General features: G+C 26.8%; 1 long non-coding RNA gene across 1 annotated transcript; it reads right to left on the bottom strand.

The window, feature by feature from the left end:
• Positions 1-6,741: 6,741 nt before the first annotated feature.
• Positions 6,742-8,896, bottom strand: LOC113554704. Its single transcript, XR_003405294.1, has 3 exons — positions 8,794-8,896; positions 8,686-8,719; positions 6,742-7,053 (listed from the first exon to the last, which is right to left on the bottom strand). It is a non-coding gene; the product is annotated as an uncharacterized LOC113554704 (long non-coding RNA).
• Between the last annotated feature and the right edge of the window lie 15,828 nt (positions 8,897-24,724).

Genomic DNA, 24,724 nt, shown 5'->3' with positions numbered 1-24,724 from the left:
TAGTATATATATGGGTCGATATTTTAACTAATGTTACTAGAATAAAAAATGATATTTTTCTAAGATATGTTGTAAAAAATTATGTTTTGAGATAAAAAAAAAAATATACAACTTAAAATATTTTAAATTTGCGTGGTAAAACTTATTATGATTATTACAGCTAGATGTTATTGACTACAAAAGTAAAAATATATTGCAATTATCTTGAAAATAGATTTTAGGTCTAACTATCTAATGAAATATATAACTTGGTACTAGTAATACTACTGATTAATATGTGATATAATTTAAGTAATGTTCATTCAGACATTAAAATTTATTAAAATATGTACATGTTTTGTTAAGAGAGGGCTCAAATTCAGAAAAAGGCCCGAAAAAATTGTAGGCACCCCCGAAATTCAAGTCTGCGCATGCCTATGCTTCAGAGGTTATAAAGTTTTTATACGTTCCAATAAAGCGTACCTACAACTATTTCTAAATCAAACATTAAATGATTAAACTACGAAAAAATGTTTGTCTGCATTAGTTGATAACTTCTAGATATTTTTTCGCAGTACTGTAATATTCTGAGTATTTTAACTTTAAAATTTTAAATAATATAACATCATGTAATTATAATATCATGATATTCGATTTATTAAAATTGTTTATTAATTTTAATATTTGAAACAACTCAATCAATTCTTATAAACGATACAAACATTAAATTATAAATTAAGAAATCAAGCTTCATTAAGAAGTTATTTTATCAATACCTTGGTTTAATGACTATCGTTGATTTCGAATTAAAAACGCATAAGATAATATAATATCGGCATAATGACATGCACTGAGGTCAGAGAAACTGTACGAGTGCCCTACTCTGCTACATATACCTAGGTACTGTTTGTATATATATATTTACGACAGGAATGCAATTAAAATTCTTTTTCGAACAAAGTTGTTGCTTTTTTAATTACTATGAATGATGTATAAAATTAACAAACAAAACAATACACAATTAATTTTCAATTCTTATCAGTTATAATTGTATTAGCATTAATATTAAGTACAATACAGCAAAAACTTTTTATAGTAAAGAAAATTCATGGTAAACTGATAAGTGATATTGACTGTTGCTGATATATATAATAATGAATAAGTATAGATAGGTATGTTATTGTAAACAAATACAATAAAAATTTACATAAAAATTACAAAAAATTACAAAACATCAAGTCAACATTAAAATATCTTCTTATACAAATGAATAGTTTACATTTCTTGAAAACTGGGTATCAGATAATGTACATAGATATTATTTGTCTGAGTACGCTATATTACCTGTGTAATAACATTATTATATTTTTATTTCTTATTATAATATATTCTTATTAAGCATTAACACAACGCATGATTATAATAATTACTAATTGATAGAAAATTATTTAATGGGATTAACTACCTTTAATAATTATTTTAATTTTATTGATGTAAAGTTGTATACACATTTATTTATACAACCAAAAATTAATATTAATTTTGTAATTGTCTATCTAGTATCTATATAATTATAATATTATTTTAGTGTATAAAATCTAAATAAGGTCTTACTCTTAAAACAAAATAAAATATGAAATGCAATAAATAGGTTTTAAATTAAATTTAGCTAGTGGTAAATGGTAAATATGTTAATATATTATAATATTAAAGGTTCTTGATTGATTTCAATATTACAGTATCAGTTCTAAGTATATATATTACCATACAATTTATAATACATATATATATATAGGCAATGCAAAAACAACTTTAACTCCGTTGGTAAAACTGATTCAAAATTTAATTCGTGGAATAAAATGACTCATATTATAGTCATCATTAGTACATGAAAATGTAAAAGATTAAAATACATTTATATTTTTAATAACAAACAATTATATTATACTATTATTATATTTGTTATTACTATTTAATTTTGTATAATATTATACAATAATTTAAATAGTAATGAATTTTTAATGATCCTTAAAATTAATAACAAAACAAAATTGAAAATTTCAGATTTTGCTAGTTCTTCTTAAAATATATAAGTACTAATTAAATTTCTATTAAAAATTCCTTTTGAAAATTAATTAATATTTTTATATGTTATAAAAAAAAATTATTTAATTAATGTACGTGTAGTGTTGATAAACAGAATTATTAAACTTTCTTCTCTATTAAATTATAGAATATTATTTTTGTTATATTTTTTATTATAAGGCTCATTAGTTATACAAAAAAAGAAACGGTTACAAAATTACGTAACGTTTATTTCTTACATCAGTTTATGATAATTTACTCAACACTGACAAAATTATATTATTCAAAATCGAATTTATATCTTATTACGTTATGAATATCTGATTGGCATGCGTAAACACTTTTGAAATATTATTAAATTTAAAATTAGCATTAGGTACCTACATGAAAGATATTCATACTCACAATATAAGTATTTCGTCGTTTGGGCTATTTTTTGTAATGTATATGTGTAATACTTTTATACTTATTAAACATATTTAAATAAATGTGCATAACGTGATAAAATGTATAAGCTCCATAATTCAATACTTATGTGTAAAATAGATAATTTAAAGAATCCATTCTATGTCTATGTGTGGTCATATAAAATATAATTTTTCATTGTTGATAATCACCACAAAAAGTTAGTTATATTACTAAATAATTAAATATAATACGAGTATAATATTATATTTATATCCTCCGTAGTGCGTACGTTGAATCGGAATATAAACAAATGTGACTTTATTTATAATTCATGCATATATATTTATTGTATTCAACGATTATCTATTATCTATTTGTCCACGGCCCACGTGATTATGTCAAGGTTACCTACTTTCGAAGGAATGAAGTCAAATTAATTTTAAATCAAATTTTGAAATGGATTACATATCAATATTTTCAATGTCCTCAAATTTTTGTTATTGCTGTGATTTAATAATTGTTTTTTTTCCTATTTAAAATGACTGTAAGTATATCATAAAAACTCTTTATTTGAAAATGTAAGGAATATATATTATAAAACTATAAAATTAAGTTTGATATTTATGTAAACATTAAACTCGTATCAGTCGTATCACATCACAATAATAAATATAAGATAACATAGTGAACTTAACGAACCACATTTTTTTCATAATTTAATTAACTAATACTCTTAATTTACTTGTAGGTAGATAATTATATTTATTGAATGAAACAACTGACTGAAAATAATATCATTAATAATTTTCTTGTATATCTACATATTATATAAAAAATAATTGTATTTTCCATTGATACAAAAGTCAACCATTAATAATAATATATAATATGAAGATGTACATTACAAAAAAAAAAATAATTATTCAAAACTCTCGCTTATTTCTATAATATTAAAATGAGGTTGATTAACTTTTAAAAAGAAAACAATTGAGTCTTTAACATAACACTTATATTCACTTTAATAATCGACATGTTTTGCGAGGTATCCCGCTGTAGTCGTAAACATACCTAATTTTGAAGCGAAAAAAAATATAGTTATTTCTTTTACGATAATTTAATGATGTTGTTTTACGTGTTTAATTAGATATATAACTCTTACCAATAGTATTTGTAATACATCTACATACCGGTTGTGTTATTTTACGGTTAACCAAACTACATTTAGTTATTAGTTTGGCACTGTGTAGACATAATTGCATAAAGCATTTCTAATGTTCCCTTATCAAAAACACCAATATTTTTAATATAAAACTATCGAGTTATTGTTATTTAATCATTGTATTTTGTCAATAATAACTGTAAAATAGTATATATAAAAAAATATATTGTTAATTATTAAAATGTTACATTATTTTGGAAACAGTTGTACTATTTTTATATTTTGTTAATACCAATCATTTTGGAGAGAAACATATATCAGAAGTAAATCTAAAGTATTATACATCACAACAAAAATACCTCGAAAATCATAATATTTTATGAGAATTTCCATTTCACTACAATTATATTGTAATGGATATTTGATCATGAACTTGTAAATTTATTGAATACCTTATACTTGATGTAAAATCTTATTTTCAGATTTAAATTTCAAGCTGTTTTACGATTCACAACTTATTGTATCCTTTTATATTTTATCAATAATTTTTATATAAATGTGTATAACAGTTGAATTTCCAAAACATTTTTTAATTTTTTTAAATTACTTTCAATTTACGTCATTTGTTGTTATTTGCATTCTATACAAAAAAAAACAATATAATAAATATATTATATAAAGTTAAAACTCATAACTCTACATATTTGTTAGTCTGGTATTTTTATTCTGAAACCTGTAAAACAATAACCATCACAAAATTATTAATTGTTGTCGGGTTATTAACTGTATGTAACGATGACCAAGAAAATTACCACCTGGAAATTATAATATCAATAGTATTAAATAATTGAATATTATTAAATTTTTCGACATTTATAAAATAAAAATAAAACTAATAACATGTATCTGTGTAAATATCTAGTGTAAAACTAAGCTATATGACGATAATTATAAAAACTAAATAATACAAAATTATTTTTAAGTGTTGAAATACTAATAATTTAAATTATTATTTTTTTAATTAATACATTAAATATTAGTGAAAGTATTTATTCAAAAATAAATTGATAATTTACTAATACAAACATAATTATTATAATATAATCTTATAACATGATTAATTGATAATAAATATAAGTACAGCAATATATATATTATATTTTATTATATTAATATAATTTAATTCGGTTTGAAGTCACCATAATTACTTTCAGATCATTTAAAAAAAATAACTTTAATTTTGATGAAATTTTAAAAATCAAAAAAGTTAAATAAAATTAGAGTTCAAAATTATATTATTCGAAATCCTTGAAGTATAAATTAAATTGTAACAAGGATAAAATATTATTAATTATAGAAAAAATATTGATTATAGTTTAAATAATCTTAATAATCATATAACATTACTGTAATAATCGGTACAAAAATATTAGATAAACAACCAAGGTAATAAAATATATATATTTATAATAAATTATATAAAAACAAACCTAATTATACAGTATAATGTATTATACAATCAATATTATATGTACATAGTATACAGTCTATATATTAAAAGGGACAAACCTAATCGAGTACTACATAAAACAATTTAAATATTGATGCCTTTCTAATGTCTTTTAATAACATAAGTTATAGAAACGTACGATATTAAGTCAATTTTGAGGTCCCACTCTACTGTTTTAAATGTTATCTCCATAAATTAACTACTTTAGTTTGTAGAAATATTTATACACACAAATAAAAGGGATTTAGACACATACAATATATAAAACAGAAAAACTGACAAAGTATATACTACATACCTTTCATCGGATTATGAACAGTGTCTTGAATGACACGTAAAATAGTAAATAGTGTATACTTTAAGACCAAGAGTACAGGGAGAAAAAAGAAAATTTGAACACATCAAATATTTTTATAACATGCAAGTGTGATAAAAGTCAAATGATCGTTGACTTTGTTGACTGTTCTGCCTAATGACCACCATTGTGAGGAGTAAAATTGAATGTATTATGAAATCATTACGGTTGGAGGACACCACGATAAACATTGCTCTTTTTATTGGTAAGTTAAGAAAAGAGATTATTAGATTCTTAAACTTGTTGATTGGTGAACTTAAATGTCTATTCAAGCTCCAGTGACGTTAATATTGTCACTGAAAATATACAGAACCACTTAAACAAAATAAAGTGCTAGGCGAAAAATGGAAAATTATCTTAAACCCCTCAAAAAGTACAGCAGTATTATTCACACTTCGTCACCCCAAAACCCCAACCACTATAGAACTTAATGGTGACAACATATCCTAGTCTACAACAATAAAATATCTAGGCGTTACCTTAAATAAAATATTAACTTGGAACCCGCTCACTTCTTCGAAATTACAACAAGGTTACCAACCACTTAAAATTCTTTATCCTTTAATCAACCGTCAAAACGCTTTAAACTGGAACTGTTCTCTACTTCTTTACAAACAAATTCTAAGACCATTAGCATCTGTATGCTGCCCCTATCTGGGGAAACTATGCCAAAACCCACATAAATAAAATTTAAGTATTCCAATCTAAAATATTACGCACAATATCCAACGCACCTTGGTTTGTCAGAAATGAAGCACTCCACACTGACTTCAGACTCCCAACAATTTAAGATTACATTCAAAATCTCATGATCAACTCCTTTAGTCAACTTAAAAATGCAAAAAGCACGAAATATTTTAAACTCAGTGATAAGCCTATCCTTCAACAACTCAAACGTGGACGTTCTCATGATGCCCTATCTCAATACCAGTAATTCTACTTATATAATTTATTTTATTCTTATAGTTAAGTCTCTATCCAATTTTCTTTTTTTATTATATAAATATTATATACTCATGAAATAAATAATTTGTAAATAATTATGCTTTATCAATTGTAAAACAGCTAAAATATTAATTAATAATTATTAATAAGTTGGATGACTCTGTCAGGAACACTTTATAATAAACAAAAAAAAAAAAGATGTACTTAAATGAAAAGATTTAGTATTATAAAAAGTTTTATTTTTTAAAATCTATTATTGACTTATTATAACTTAACTAAATTCGTTATAGTCTTCAGCTATGGATTGAAAGTTATATTTTGTTACTAATTCTCGACGATCCTCAAAACATTGTAGTCTATTGCAAATAAATCATCAATAAAATGTTAATCTATCTGATTTAATTTTACCTAAAGCAAATAAAAACTATGACGGTATTTGAGCTGGCGAACGACGATGGTGTCTAGACAGGTAACCTAACCTACGTACACAACTGAAGAGCTCAATACTAGCTGTATCATTTTTAAGTTCATCAGATCTTCAGTCTTCACTAGTTCCAAATGTGTATTTGAAAAATCTTATTCTTGTAACATACTAACATGTTCATTGATCATCTATGAGAAAACAAAAGTGATATAACAATTATTGTTAAAATATATGCTTACACAATAACAAGATGTAAGGATTGAAGAATTACAATATGTATCGTAGTGAATGCAATTTCTGAAGAAAAAAATTATAAGCTTTTTATTTACATTGATTCTATAGTTAGACGCTTTGCTATAGTTAATATAATTATATAATGTGTGTAATTCAGATATGATGGCGTCTGAGGCAAGTTGGGATAATGCATATATTATCTGCTGCAGACTGCCTATCGTCTAAAACCAGCCTATTACAGATGATACCATACTCTTGGACAGTAACACCCATTCCAATGAAATTCCTATAACCAGTTTCACAACTACTTCTCGAAATCCAATTCGACAATAGGTACAACAGTTTTTTAACAAATGAGCAAGTTTAATAATCATAGGAATTATTTTTATTTTATCAATCTTACGTTAGATATTTAGATTAGGTAACGTTTTAATCAAAAAATAAATAATCCTAAAGAAAATAATATTATATTATAAGTAACACTTTTATAAGAAAATTAATTAAATTAGTATATATCATGACTCAGTATATTTTTGATTTTTTTTTAACGGAAGAAAAAACTACCGACGTCCAATACCCATTGAACTATTTTAAATTAAGTCACCAAACGTTTAAGTAAAATTTGTATACAAAAACCAACGTGTTAAATAACACTATAAATATATATATAATTGTGTGGCCAAGAAGTAAAGTCTTCCAACATTTTAGCCAAGAGAATAATGACACTTTTTATTTTATTTTATAACAATACCATTTACACATTTATGTCAATAAAATATATAACAATCAATAATAATTGTTTCCCGTCACAATATTAAATAAAGACTGCTACAGTTTCCACATCAATGTGACACATAGCTATTATAATAATATAATTATTATTTAAATATGTAGTCTACTGTATAAGAGTCCTCTACAATAATAATACATTCCAGTACTGTTTATAAACAATAACAATAACTTTTTGATATCTAATATAATATATAGTTAACTTATATATTATATAAGGAAATGTGAAAAAAATGTAATATTTATAATTAAGTATAAAATATATATATATATATTATATAATAATAAAACTTATTTATTTTTAATGTATACCTGCGTGTACCTTGTACAGTTTTACCTACTATGCACCAGTATACTGCTAGCATATATTATTATAAGCTCTACAATTATTGTAATAACTTACACATATTTATTTTTAAATTAATCAAATAGATCGTTTTAATTGTTATTATTTCGTATTTTCGTTCAAACCTGTAATTGATAGCGAAGTAAATTTTCAGAGCGGGAATTCACATTAATAACACACGTGAAATCGACTAGGTTATAAGGTGTATATACATGCATAAATATGTAATTACATACAGTTGTTTCGTCGTACGACACTGTAGTATTGTCGTCGGCGGCGTCAGCTTTCTAGCGTAAGTAGATAATGATAACATATACGTGTTTATATATACTCGATTATGTATCAAGTTGTATACATACAATATTATATCTAGAAAGTGTATTATAGACTATAGACTATAGTTATAGATAAATTTTAATGTACTGTGTTATAGGTGTATAAAATACCTTACCTACGGAATTCGTTGATGAAGTTGTTTTGAAAGACTGAAACAGGAGGAAAAAATCATAAGAACCATGGGTTTTTCGTAATTAGATGACGGTGTAGTTGGTGTACTTACAGTATATATGCATAAATAATGTGCGTACATACTTTCGACAAACTATTATAAGTTTGTGAATGTCTTTTATAGGAAACGTGTGATACATCTATCTACGTTACAAAACCATAACCGGCGAAACTGTATAATATAAAGACGAGTTTTCCCATTCCTGATGCCCTGCATTTACGATTGACGTCACGAAAACGATTATTTATAGGTAGATATGAGCAGGTCAATAATAACATACGTAATTATATACATTTACTATTTACAGCATATTAAAAAATGGTGGCACATTGCCACCGCAGTGATAGTAAATTCGTACAATTTTATAAATGGAAAATACCAACAATTATTTTAATTTTGAAACTTTTTCATATTTTAATTCTTACAAACAACTCATCGAAATTATATTTTATGTAAATAGATACCTAGTACATAAGAAAATAATACAAAATAATAATAATAATATATTATAGAATTCTATCCCTTTATGTATAAATGTTTAATATTATATAATTTAATAATATAATACATATCATATGAGATGTAAGTAAATAACTAACCGTGATTGTTATGATTTTCATAATACATAAGATATTTAAATAATAAATTCCAAAACCAATATCAACATATCATTATTGGTACTTAAATAGGGCCGAGTTCATCAAGAATATTACCAGACTCTAATCATATATATATATATATATATATATATTAACACAAAGATAGTAAATACAAAACGTGAAATCTGCGAGGGATAGTGATTCGTCTATTTGTTATTTTTTGATTTCACAACTTTTTTTAATACGCAATAAATCGTTTATCTGTATGGCCTGCTGAATAAAACATATACACTAAGTACCTATAATAATATTATAGAGTGTCAACGAACTGGTCAGCAGCGCATAGGCCCCTAGGGAACTTCGGGTTATTTTATTATTATATTTTTTTCTTTTTACATTTTTTTTCGCCGTCTATGTCAAAGTCGCAAAAAGCCCGGCGGCTGTAATAGTAGATTATATACTTATGTTATAATATCGTATATAGATCACAAACACATACTCAGAGTATAGCTGAATATATTATACAGAGTGATATACATCAAATATGCCTCCCTTCTCTTTTATCATTTAACAATACATTTATTCAAATTTAAATTTGCAATTTTTAAATAATTTTATAAATACCATTTAAGTAGTTAAGTAGATATAGGTTTTTTTTAAATTATTATTTTGTGTCACTCTGTATATAAACATATAATAAGAAGTATATAGAATTATAGAGTGGAGGCATCTTGTAGCGAGTGTCCATAAAACCGGTCGAAATATCAGCATCTATCCATTAACAGTCTCAGCGCGCGCAGCCCCACCAAGGTCGACAGAGAAAAACAACCGCAGCCGTCGATATGTGACGCCCGCGGGGACAACCTATTAACATAGGTCGTGCCGTCGTGGGTATCGAGGAATCGCGTACTCAATAATAATATTAATATCACGTGTTCGTTTCGTGCTGGATTGTTGTCGTCCACCCGCTACAAATCTGTCCGCCCAACGCCTGCCAGTAACGTAAAAACATCTAGTTTACATCATATATTATCAAACACGATTTGCAATCCGACCGATTAGTCGACAGTACACAAAAATTAATTATTGAACGATTCAATATTTAAACATCTTTTTAATTTAAAAGTGATAATCCAATAGAAGTAAAAACTGAAGGCTTTAAAGAATGCTTGTGCAAATTAACGTAATAGGATCAAATCGATTGTTGCCCGTTGGGATAATATTATAATGAAGTATATAATATATAGTTTTGATAAATAAGCAAAAACTATAAATTTGTCATTATATGCACCGTAGTTGTATAATAATATTGCAATATCTGCAGTGTGGATTCGACAGCAATGATGGTGTGTTACATCGTAAAGTTTGGATGACCACAGTCTGTAAGCTATAGAAACCACAAGTTGGTTTATTGTCCGTTTACGACTTATTAAATTTGTGTTTCGTGAACAGTATTATTTGTTGATTCGTTTATAAAAAATATACCTATCAAGTGTGTTTCCAGTTACGAAATTTCTAACACATATGTATTTTGTGGTTATTCACAGTATATTTGTGAGAAATATAATATATCTATCGATTCTCATTCCGGTGTACGCCCACGTCACAGTTTTACAGGTTCCGTGATGACTTCTTGACATACAAATACTATATTATTGCGTAAACTTATAATTCGCATCCGTTCGTCGGCTGTTTTGTGAACATCATTATTATTATTATTATTATTATTATTATTCTTTTGTGCACTATATATATTATATTATATATTCTCGTATATACAATCGAGATTCGAGGTGTTTGTATTATTTCCGACTTTTTTTTATATTTTTCATACAATCCATTTTGAAACCATAAACAGATAACGGCAGTGACAAACGTGATTACCTCGCACATATAGGCGCTAGTAAACCTTGCTTATACTTTTTTTTGTCGTTTTCAATACCAATAGTTGTATATAATTGTATTTAAATTTTTGTACAGCATACGTACGCGACAAGTGACACGTCGGTATAACACGATAGTATTATAATTTATAATACTGTAGTCTCCCAATTCTATTATTTCTAATGATTTACTATATTATGGCCATGAATGGTGAATTTGAATTGGTATACCTATAAAACATACTATACATATATATAGCACACTATAAGAACGACTTCAAAGACTAATAGCATTCGACGCAGTTATATTTTATACTATCATTTAACCATGATTGTCTATAACCTATTAAATATCTAATGACCACAAATTAGAATATTATTTATATTATATGCTGTACGTGCTCGTTCGGTTTTTCTAAAATATTGGCATTAAGATGTACAATAAACGATCACCGTCAATTAAATTCATCAAAACAATCGAGTAACAAATTCGATAAAAACAAGAAAGCTCGGCAAAGGAAAAATAAACATTTTATTTGTTTAGTTGGGAATTAGGTTGTACTTTAGTAAGTGGGAAAAATAATACTAAGTTTGATACGAATTCACAGCCTTTTATGGCTCTAAATAAAACTATTTATAGCATTGTTATTTTTATTATACCCTTGAAATGGTTGATGTAAGTTTCATTTTTGATAAAAATTGTGTTTCCTTTCAAACATTGAAAATATGTCCTGCATGTAAAGCACTTGAATTCACGGGCTTTATTAAGCCTACAATTATATCTTTACTATTAAATTGTTTATTCAATTTTGAAGTACAGTATAGCAATAGCCTTGGATGCTATCACTAATACTGATAGCTAGAAATCGACTCCAGTATGACAAGTAGAAATTCTTCAAGTTTTATTTTCTTGATTTTTAATCAAGTAAAGTATGGTAATTGAAATGAAAAAATTCTGAATTTATAAAACTTCAAGAATTTGTGTTCAATAGGAAAATTATAAAAATGTAACTCAGTTATAATAAGTAGGTGAATAATTAAGCTAGCTTTAATATAAAATATTAATGAGAGAGATCCGATATCACACCCAAGCGGTATTTGAATCCACAAAAACGTCGGCGTAAACAGTCCCAAAATTGATATTTTTTTAACTTTTCTCCAAAACTATTATAGCTAAAAAGCTGGTTAATATCTCATTCAAAAGGAATTATGAAGCAAGTAGATACAAAATGTGAGTTTAAAAGTTTTCAAAAAAAATTAATTAATTTTTCACGTTTAAAAAAATAGTTATTTTTTGCTAGATTTTCATTTAACGTAATAAATTACCGGAAAGATTTTCAGAACTTTATCTTCAATCGTTAACACACTGCAAAGCTATAAAGCTGAAAAACATAAAAAAAAAAATGACCAATAAAATGTGTTTTAATTTTTTTTTTTTTTTGAAGCTCTATATAGTGAATTAACTATAAAAGATAAAGTTCTGAAAATCTTCACTGCATTTCTCCTAGCTAACATGAATCTAACAAGACCTCAAATAACAAAATTCGCTTTCCGGTTTCGGAGATCTATCTCACTTAATGAAAATGCATACTATACATATATTGCATAAAATTAATAAATTTTTAAAAATTGAAAATCAAGAAAGTTGACATGCCGATCTCTGACATGGCAAGCTTTTCTTTTTTCAAATTGAATACCCATCATGGCATCACATAATTATTACTCTCCTACTATTTGTGTTCTCTTAAAATTGAGAGCTATAATAGTAAAAAATTATTCATAGTAAAATCTTGTATTTTTGTCTAAAATGATTAATTATATTAATTCCGAGATTAATGCTTCAGTTTTATTAGTAAATGGTAATTAATATACATTTCTATAACCCTTTTCAAAACTTTCGCTATTACTATTCCTTTTCTATTTACTACTGCAGTAGGACATTATGTTAACTAAATACACGTTATTTAAAAAACTACTCTTATTTATATTGAATGAAGGAGATGATCAACGAAAACCCATCATTCCTCATTTGATTTATTATTATACATAATTTTTACTAATATTACATTATTTCAATGTATTTTTAACAATTTTTTTTTCATTATTATACCTACTTTAAAAAAAAAAATTAAATTTGCTGATTTTTAATTTATCTACTTAACTTTAACTTATTTTCAATTGGGTTCACTCCATTGAAATTTATAAATAAGAAAATAAATAAATTTATACTAATATGTTATTTGGAATTGGTCAAAACCGTTATTACGGACATTCGCGATTTCTGACACGTTTTGGCATCCTTTCCAATCAAGAATAGAATGTTTACAATATTATTATTAAGTTGTTTTCGTTTTCTTTGCGCCGTGTTGTTGTTCTTGTTTATCCAGCAGAAAAAAAATATCACTACATATTATGCGAAACGGGATCAACGACAATCTTGATAACGTCCATACGTGTAAACATCGTATAGACACAATAATACATCATACCATTATTGTATAATAATATGTCAATGGTTAATCGTTACCTGTAATAATTACAACCGAGTTCGTTTTGTTTTCGCCACAATAAACTGACATGCATGCAGATATCATTAAATTGTTGTTATTATTATTAAACGTTATACCTATACATAACAATATAATAATATTATTTAGGTATGAATCTATACGAGTATACGATATGTGTTTGTGTTTCTAATAGCACTACAAGTCCAAAAAAATCTAACGAATTGCACAGTTACCCACGAATTCGTACCTACTCCCCGTATAACTTTTTAATTGCACATATAGCATTATAGCCATCTGATATAAATATATATTATGTAATGCGGTAATAAGTAGGCGCGTTTTTTTGTGCGTTGGCTATGATTATGCGTAGTAACATTTACGCATTACTTATATTCAAGAAAAATAAGCCGAGATTAATCGCGAGAATCTCTCGTGTTACAATAATGCGCAAACGCGCAATAATTATTTCATGTAGTATTTTAATTTTATTGTATTTTTGAATGATTAATGATGTAGGTATATTGCATTCGTCGTCATTGAAACGTGTATAAATGCGCTAAAAATTTTAAAACTTCGTTATTATTATCTCTTTATACCATTTATACAATTTACGTTTGTAATTTAACTGGTGCTCGTCATGCTACTAATGATGTTTTTATAAGAAAAAAATAAAATATTCTTCAGATGCCTCATAAATAAAGTACATTGTTAGTTACCTACATCATATGTAAGCATGAGTATCAAAAAAAAGTTTCGTTAGAAAAGATTTTGTATTATTAATTTCTACAGTTTTATACTTTCATGTATTGTTATAGTATTTATGCGTTAAAAATAAAATAATATTTTCAAAAATATTTTGGTTTAAATTCATATTATTAACGCTAAATGATAATGAACAAGTTTAAAAAGATCTCATTCTTATGTCTTAACCTAATTATCTAAAAAAGTTAAGAATGTCTGCCTTCAGCTAAACGTTGACATAATATGTTCAATCGAAATTCTATTTTTTTATATACCAATTTTTTAATTTTTACAATTAATTTCGTCAACTTCAACAAATATCACTCTTACTCTATTTGTTTTTCACCCATATTACGTATGTCATACTCGTAGTTAACTGCATACCCAATCTATTATTTTTAGATAAAATTTGTAACCTAATTAATTATATTAATAAAATAACAAGTACATTTGAACAACGTGATACATTATTTTCGAGTTATATTTTGTACCGTAAACTTTTTATCTGGATATTTTTTTGCACGACCATAATAGGTATAAATACAATAACTATAATAAGTATATAGAAACCGGAACTACATATTTTGATATTAACACATATTATATACTAAATCATTGTATAGACATATAGTACGAATAATGTTCATTTATTTCACAACGCAGATATTAATACTATAATATGTACCAAAATAATAAAATATAATGAATCGCAATATAGCTTTTAACTATTTTTTAAACACTGCTCTTTTCCAGAAAATACGTATACCTATAATATATATCGACTACCGCATAATATAATACAGTTGAACAAATTTTTTTTAACTGAACTATTTCATAATAATGCAGAATGATCAATTCTTCTATATCTATATGTCTATTATAATTTATAATACATTACCTACTTAAAATTATATTTTATCCTGAAGTAATACGCTCCGCGGAAAACTACTCACGATGTAGTTACGTTTATTGAGTACGTTTTAAATACATCTTTACATGCCTTTTTGAATTTAGAATCCCAGAACTCGGGAAGGGAGACGCTTTACATACTATTTCCTCGTATTAAAAAGTTCATTAATAAACAACGTAGAGTTTACCGCAATCGACTCGTTTTTCGAGGTAGGAAAATAATATCAAGGCGATGTTCATAGTTTTTGAATTAAGCAACTACTGGGAAAGTGGGAAGAGTTGTAACAACTCGCATTTACTATACTGTAATAAATAATAGTCTACGCATACTATTACTGTATATACATTTACAACAGTTGAGAAGACCTATCAGTATATACACGTAGTTACCGTGCGGCGTGATAGTGATATGGATTACGATTTCAAACTAAATGTATATTATATTAGCTATTCACATATTATGGCAGAAGGCCATATAAAGAGGAGCTGGTGCGTTACGGATACGTTATGGATAATGGATTCCCATAATATTATAATATAGGTACACGAGTCCGCGATTAAGTAATGGCTAAAACGCATATTATACATCTGTTATACGATTTTTAATTTTTATACGTTTAACTTTTATACTCGAGATTGTTCCGACAGTGATTACACAAATGACCTAGGCTGAACGACGTATATTCCGATTACAATTTCCTGTTTTGGTCGAATTTCGTCTTTATACAACGTGCGTGTCTTGAATCAGACACAGCAGAGGTTCCCAAACTTTGTTTATCGCGTACCTCTTATATTTATTACGAATCAGATACGTACCACTAAAACATAATTTTTAAATTATATACGATCGAGGTGTGTATTGATAATAAATTACAGTTTATTGACATATTTTCAGAAATTAAGAATAATAATCAATAATAATTTACACAAAATATAAAATAATATTAGATCTATCACAAACATCGATAAATATAAAAATAACTTTTCCATGCTAAATTATATGATTATAATATGGTCTTATCCCTTAAGTGTACCATGGAATAACCATTCGGTCTGTCTCTTACCACAGTTTTGAAACCTCTGTTTTACAATTAATACGCATTACCATTTACCTGTATTACAAACTTTACCGGCAACTACCTTTAACTATAATATCGACAAAACATAGGAATCATAAATTACTTCATAGCAATTATATCACATAAACTGTATCAGAGAAGATTATAATTACATTTAAGTACTAATTATTTAGAAAGAATTAAAAATCCTCTATACTTAATATATTATATTATAAATACAAGGTACTTTACAAGGCGTTTTATTTTTAATTAGGTACACCTACATCAAGTTTAAAAAATATATGTATCCACTAAATAATGTAAATTAAAAAATTAGTGCTCTAACGTGAAAATCAGAAATTCGTATCACCACGTGACACTCCAGAAGTACAAAAATATCTCAAGAATTTCATAGAATGATCTTTTATTTAAACATTCCAAAAATCAAAATTTAAATATATTTATAATTAAATCAAAATGAAAGTCATCATGTTTGGTGAATCACTCTGTATAAAATAATGTATAAGTATTGTATATAAATATAAGTAACATAACTATATTCTAAGTATACCGATTTATAATACCATCGGTGTCTGCGAGCTCGAAGCTTTACGTATTTTAAATTTGCACTTACAACTTTCAATCTGTATAATAAGTAAAATATAGAGACATGTTATACGTTTACTTATTCTATACTTTTTCCAGGCGTATATTATATCTTCCAGCATTACGTTGAAATCAGGCATGTATTTACAACAGGGTTTGTGGAGTTCAACCCCCTTCCTTATTCCACGAGAAAATTAAAATGTAATATATTGATTATAGTACGTGCCTAACGACTGACTGCAATACATAGAATATATATGTGTATATAAAAAAAAATGATATTATTGTGTCCTTAGTCAACAATTGGACGCGAAGGTATTTTGCGATGACTTTAATTTTTTTGTTGTACACAATAATATGAGAGCAAACAGGTTAGCATATTAATACACTATTCACGTAATAATATTATGTTATGGTTGCCATACGTACCTAACCCCGGTGTTCCAATAAAGTGTTTTAATAAAAGACAACCAATTGTTCTAGAATTAAACTTCAATAATTTATTTTAACATTTTGTCTCTTAAGAAGTATTTCTAGTAGAAGAACAATATTGTTTTGATAAATGATAATAATATAACGAATTTTATTATTTAAATGACTGATGAAATTATATAGTTATTATATTTCTAAAAAATTTTTACCCTGACGATGGCCAATATTAATGAATAGGTGTTCATTATTTTGTTATTTCCACTCAACAAATTGTGTTATCACTTATCGTTTATTAATAATTTTGTCGGTAACTCATTCCGATTTGTAACTTTGAATTAGTCTTTAGCTTATTAACATATATTGTAGATTGCTAACCATCATTGTGTGTGTTATTACAGTTACGAAAAAATATGATGTAAATACTAATGATTAATGTAGAAGAGTGGTAAGATTTTCTCCGTGAAATTTATGTTAAAAATATTTATCCCAGTTTATGTATATTAAAATATAGCAACCTATCATATATTATATAGTATTGTGTTTCACGATCGAATTTCAGTTGTCTTCTTACGCAAACATTCGTTACTTCAGAATTTAGGGATTAATACTTTGTTCTTAATGCTCTTAAAAACGTATTAAATATGTATTCAGTCACGATGGTTTTAAGAATATAATATTATAAATAATTTAAAATAATGTACCAAGTCTTTAGCAGTTTGATCAGTTGTACATTTGTTAAAACATTTTTTGGAAAAAAAAACACATAAGTGCAACCACTTCCTATTTACCGTATTGAATAAGTATTACTTTATAGTTAGTTTACTAAGTATATACTTATACGATAGTAAGTATTATAGCTAACTAATATATTGGGATTTATAGGCAGACTTTCTGGGTTCGGAACAGGGGTCATTAACACCCTCAATACGCTAAAGGAATTAACTTTCAGTTTAATAAATAAAATCATATCTACGGATTATTAGCGTGTTGTATTTTGCTGTCCGGCTTTGGGTGAAAACTGAGAGTGCGCTGTATCCAAGGCCGAAAGGAGGGACCTCCCTTGCCGTTTTTATTAAAACTGTCACGGTTCTTTTGATATGCGTCGTCATAAAATATATTATACAATGTTTTTATAATATTATATTATATGTATGCGACGCAATTGTAGGCAGTTTACCTTTAACCGCATTAACGCGTGCTGTATATTATTATTAGGTATATGTATATTAATTTTATGTACCCATTCACCGCAAAATAGAACATATTTTTCTGTAGTACTTTAAAATAATAATTGTATATTCCATTACTGTAATAATCATAACAAACAAGTGCGCTCATTTCTCTCGCGGATAAACCTGTATTATTATTATAGAATTTCATGCGTAATAATTTATTATGGTAGCCGGTACTGGGTAAGTAGTTAGCACCTATACTTATGCAGTTACGCTTGTACAACTACAACTGACGTAAATTTGAAAAACTATCATGTGCTTTGAAAACGACATTTTGCGATATTTAATTAGTATGTATTATCTTTATGGCTTTATAAACGTTATTGATGTATTGCGTACTAGCATAATATTATGTATTCAGTTGTATACGTATACAATATAATATACTGCATATACAAAAAAATTATATATTTATCATTTAACAGTACAGAGAAAAATTGATCTACCAAGAAGGATATTATTATCGAACTTCTGATGAAAAACAATTATTTAGGTTTTTTATTAAATTGTTTTCGGGGAAGCCGTATATTATAATAACGCATTTAAACGTGATTCGACTTTGAGAGGTTTTTACTCTTGTAAAACCATTTTCTCTCAGGTTAATTTTAATTTATATATTTTGAATTATATCGAAATTATTAAAACATGCCATATAAATATATAATAAATATAGTAATATAGTCAACACAAATATGTATGTTCATCTAACGCTAAATGTTTATAAAAACATTTATTTTCAATTAAAAATAAAAATAAAATGTATTACTGTGCTAAAAATATCTTTGCCCTACTTACGATTTTGAATATTAATGCTGCAATCAATTTTATTTCTTTTGTTATTGAGATATTTCTAAACATTTTACACTCCATGATTTATACACATTGAAGAAAGAATAAATTTTTATATGTTTTTAATTTTTTAAATGCCAAACGATTCAATTATGTTCATCTCTTGACTCTTTGAGCTTTAACAGTGCAATATATCTCAAAACTTGTCAATATTATATTTAATATTTAATAGTATAATATAATTAACTACTCGAGTGCTTTTCTAGTTTTTTATAATTCGGAAGTGCGAGATAACGTGTGTATTGCCAAAGTTAAAAAAAAATAAAGACAAATAATAATAACTGTTATTATAATAAATATTATTAGTAAGTGACTGACAATAACGACAATAACTATAACTCCGGCTATACATTATTCCCTACGAACGAGGCAGAGTAATATGCTACCATTTAATTTTTGACGATCGTTAACAATTTTTAATGATTAGCATATCGTGTACGCATAATATATATATATATATATATTATATATTATAACAAATTATGCCGAACTAAATTAGTGACGTTCGACATTCGTTTTCGAGTCAACTAAAACGGTTCGTTAAACCCGCAACGGTCATACAGCAGAGTTCCTCCATTTATTACAATATATTATTTACTATTAGGTGTGTAGTGTGTTATTATGTGTACATATAATTACTAACTGCTTAGCTGCTTGACTGCTGTGTATAACGTTGTAGTTTGTAATTATTTATCATATATTAAAATATGTTATATGTAATTAAAGCGTGTTTGGATGGGAATGCAAATGGAAGGAAAAACCGCAAACGAGAGATTTTTACCGAGAATTAATTTTTTATTTACATCTGAAAGAGAATAATATAAAGTTTCGGAAATTACGTCAATGTGAATAATTTCCATTCGCTTATTGTCTATTGACGTATTCTGCAACGATGAATGCTCTGGACAGTAATTATAATTTTGGCACTACTGGGTAATGCATAATAATGCTAAATATTAGCATGCTATAGACACTGTCTGATATTGGCCAAATCGGGTGTCTCTAGCCTTGAACACGGTCTCCAGTGGGCGTGACATACATTATCACTTAATAAATAATATCAATATTATCACAAAGAAATATATTTTGTTATAATTTTTTATTTATTTATTTAACAATAAACCAGTGTCAAATAACAATATTACAGTAGCACTTATTCATTTTACTAAGATTTATTAAAATACATAATAAATAATAGTATAATAATAATAAACATAATAAATAATTTGTTTCCGTTTTTATAATATCGTAACAAATGGGGATACACATTACCAACTTCTAATCAGATTACGGATACGGTTTTAACTTTTAGAGTCCAATACTTCATACCGCAGGGATACAGTAAACCGATCAGCTGGTTGAGTGTCGCTTCTATATTGTTCTGTGATATTAGTATTACACTTTGTCCGTCCATGATTGAAAGGAAGAGAGATTCTTCTGAATTTCATAAACATTTTGTCAACTTATAATAGTTTTTCATACTATAAATAATAAGTAAATTAATTAAAACTATTTACAAATGAAAATTTTAGCGCTTAAATAAAATTATTTATTCAATAAATTAAATTGTAGAAACTAAATTATAACAATATTACATCCTTCACATTTTTTATTCATTTTGTAGTTTGTCTCGTCAATAATCTCAATACTAATCCAACGAATGCTTTCTTGTTATTTGTTTTCAGTTAGTAAACATATAAGTGATAACTAACTGGAACTTCGACAATTTAATGTAAAACACCACGTAAACGCTAATTCCCTAGACTAGTGCTGCCCTACATATTGTTTTCTTCATCGAGCTATAATAATATCATGTTAAATTCGTGCTTTCGTTCTAAAATTATCCAATAATAAAAATAGAAAGTTTAAATAACTTATAGAAATTATTATACTTGGCATGGTGAGATATTGTTTAGGGATCTGCCCTAGACATTGGAGAGAAGTAAAAAACGATTATGGTGATGTGTAATCTTTTGCATCGACCATCAACAATATGTGATGCGTAGATTTATTATTAAAATTTACAATTTATTAAGGTATATTCCACTGTTATAGATAGTACCTGTGTCCAAATGTCCCAAATGTATATTTTACATATATTTTTTTGTTAACAAAATCACAGCACTTATGAAAACAAAACGATGCTGAAGGTGAAGGTCCTTTTTGAAGAATAAAAAAATTAATTTACCTCCTCCCCCTTCTCCCTCTTTCACAACTCTCAATAATTGCTTGCCCTTGACGCCCTTACGTTTATTAGTGTATATTTACGAGTGTGTACGCGCGCACGCTGACGCTCGCGAAATTGTTACCGAACATTCGATATTAAACGCAATCCCCGTACGAAGATTTCGCACGTCGAGTCCTCGAAGACCGCCAAAATCGTCTACATCACGCTCACTCTGCGGAACCCGTTTTCTGTCAATAACGACTTGAGTAAATTATACACACTACACAAAACACGTATGTACATCATGTACCTACAAACTCGTTACCTGCAGTTTTACATGTTACATCCAAATGTTGCATTACAAATTCGGTGGGGATCACGTCATAATATTCATTCGTAAAATTCAATCTCCGCTATATTACAAATAATGTTGTTTAGGTAACGAAAAATTTAACGACCCTGTTTTCAGCAACATAATATAAATACAGGTATTTATACGGACAGTATAACAGGCGTTTAATGGTCTGCACGTGAACGCGCACGTGATCAACGAGGACGAATTTGTTTTTTACTTTTCACGGCGTTTTTTACCCACGCTCGTGAAATAAATACTATGACGGCCGCCATCATGACGTGACCCACTGACTGCAGGCCGTCACTACCTCTACCTCTTATAGCTATGGTATAAATAACGCAGGAGGCGATTACGCCAATTCTCGGGACCGCGTTTACGTGTTTTGTAAACATCGCCGGTTTCGCTATTGTACATATGTATACTATAAATTATCCTGTTAGTGTATATTTAACACATATCATGATGTACCAAAAAAAAATTATACCGCTGTGAATGTGGCGTCACCTAGAGCCGGGTCAAAATAAAATATTACTGCATAAGTAGATATATCTATTATCTAGGCACACTGCACACCCATCCTCATTACTAGTTCATAATTTATTTTACCTAAACCAACATAATTTATTATACCTACAAACAAATCAAAAAAAATTAATTTTCCCGCGTCAACAATGGTATGCATAAACGTATTAAAAAGTTTCAATCATTAAATTTCTACTTACACGACTGAGTTTATTATAAGTATAAATATATGTACAGAAACTCGTATGCGATGATGCCTTCCCCTGGCAAACAATAGGTCGTCGTGGTTATCGTATTTGACACAAATAATGAGTATTATATTTTATATTGGTGTATTATCGTTGTATTCGGATGAAACTGTTTTTATTTTATAACTCCCATACAACCGTCTAGGCTTGTTTGTATTACAACATAATGTATTTATGTTATACTGCCGTTGTATACTGCAGTATTTTTGTTTTAATATTTTTTTTCTAAATGTACACGAAATGAACACGAACAAATGTTATTTTTTTTGTAGGGGCATTCGATAATGTTATAGACGTATTATAGTATTATCTATTCAAGCTATTTGTTTCTATTTGTTATATGTTCCTAATAAATTAAAGTAACTTTTTTATTTAGGTACTTTGGCAGTAATGACGCACTGCACCGCTTTGACCCCTGATTAAATTAGGGCCCCCAAAAGCAAGTATCCATCACAACACGAATAGACAAGCGACAATAAGTGAATTTAGTATCTTCTTTTAAATTGTACCTATTTATTATATAATTCATTATTTATTAATTTATTATTTAGTTTTTATATAATTTAATTTAGTAACAATAGTGACAGTTCAAAGTATCGATTGATTTTTTTATTTCCATTAATTATATTTCATAATAACCTGCAATCTGATATAACATCAGACTTTTGATTGTCTGGTGCAATGATAGGAAGTGGTATAGACGTATTATAGTGGATTGCTAATGTCTGTTTATATTTTTAGGAGGAAAACAACTGGCGTTGAAACAAACTTCGAAACCAAGTTTACGCAAGATATTTTGTTGAAGAATCTAAAATACTTGAGTACTGATATATATATATATATATTTGTATAATATAACTACATCCATACAAAAACAAAGAACGAAGAGAATATAGTTTAATATATCACTGCAGATTACGAAGATTTGCAAACGCATTACGCTAATAAAACGTAAAAGTAATAATATTATATGGATCATCTATACTACCTATAAATATATATATAAACACAATAAATGCATACATATATAATTTTATAAAAACGATAACACCTTGCGGATGATCAACTTAGCCGCTTAACGCCTTAAATTAGATATTAAATAAAGTGAAAGCTTTAATAATATTAAATTATTTTGTGCAGCTGGATTTATCGAGCATTAAATCATAAATGAAATTAAGTCTTCTGAGCGTATTACCGAATTACTACCGAATTACTCGTTTGTAATTTCTATACACGATACATTCGTAAATGTTCTATGTCTTGAAAGCGTTATACTACAATACTACACGATATTTATAAGTACTTACCCACTTGGACACTTATACTTACATTGACAGAGGTGATTCACTTAGCTTCTTCTATTTAATCGATGTATTTATAACGTACTTATATATATATATATATATACAATATTTTATTTTCTATGGTCATAATTTATGACCTCATAACATAAATCCAACTTTTAATTTTTTTAAAGTTATTTATATAACTTCATCATAACTTATTAATTATTATTAATTATCTGACAGTTAAATTTCAATTTTTTTTTTTGTACACAAATATTTTGAATGAAATTATCATTATGTTAAATTATAATATATATTAACTAATATTATAATTCGATTAATCAAAAAATAAAGATACATTATTTAAAATTAAATACAAATTAAAATAATGAAACATTTCTTATATAACAACTGCTTAAGTGTAAAATATACTTTAATATTGCAATATAGTTTTGGTTTCCGTCATATAAATAGCAATTGGCTTAACGTTAGTCATTGGATATTTTAAAAAACCGTATACATTTTTAATAAATATTTAAGATTTAAGTCCAATACAACTTCTACATTAAATTAATCGCCCCATAT

The sequence above is a fragment of the Rhopalosiphum maidis genome, chromosome 2 (genome assembly GCF_003676215.2).
Source record: "Rhopalosiphum maidis isolate BTI-1 chromosome 2, ASM367621v3, whole genome shotgun sequence".
Classification (NCBI taxonomy): Eukaryota; Metazoa; Arthropoda; class Insecta; order Hemiptera; family Aphididae; genus Rhopalosiphum; species Rhopalosiphum maidis.
The sequence above is the reverse complement of the archived record's forward strand: the minus strand, read 5'-3'. Positions and strand labels throughout refer to the sequence as shown.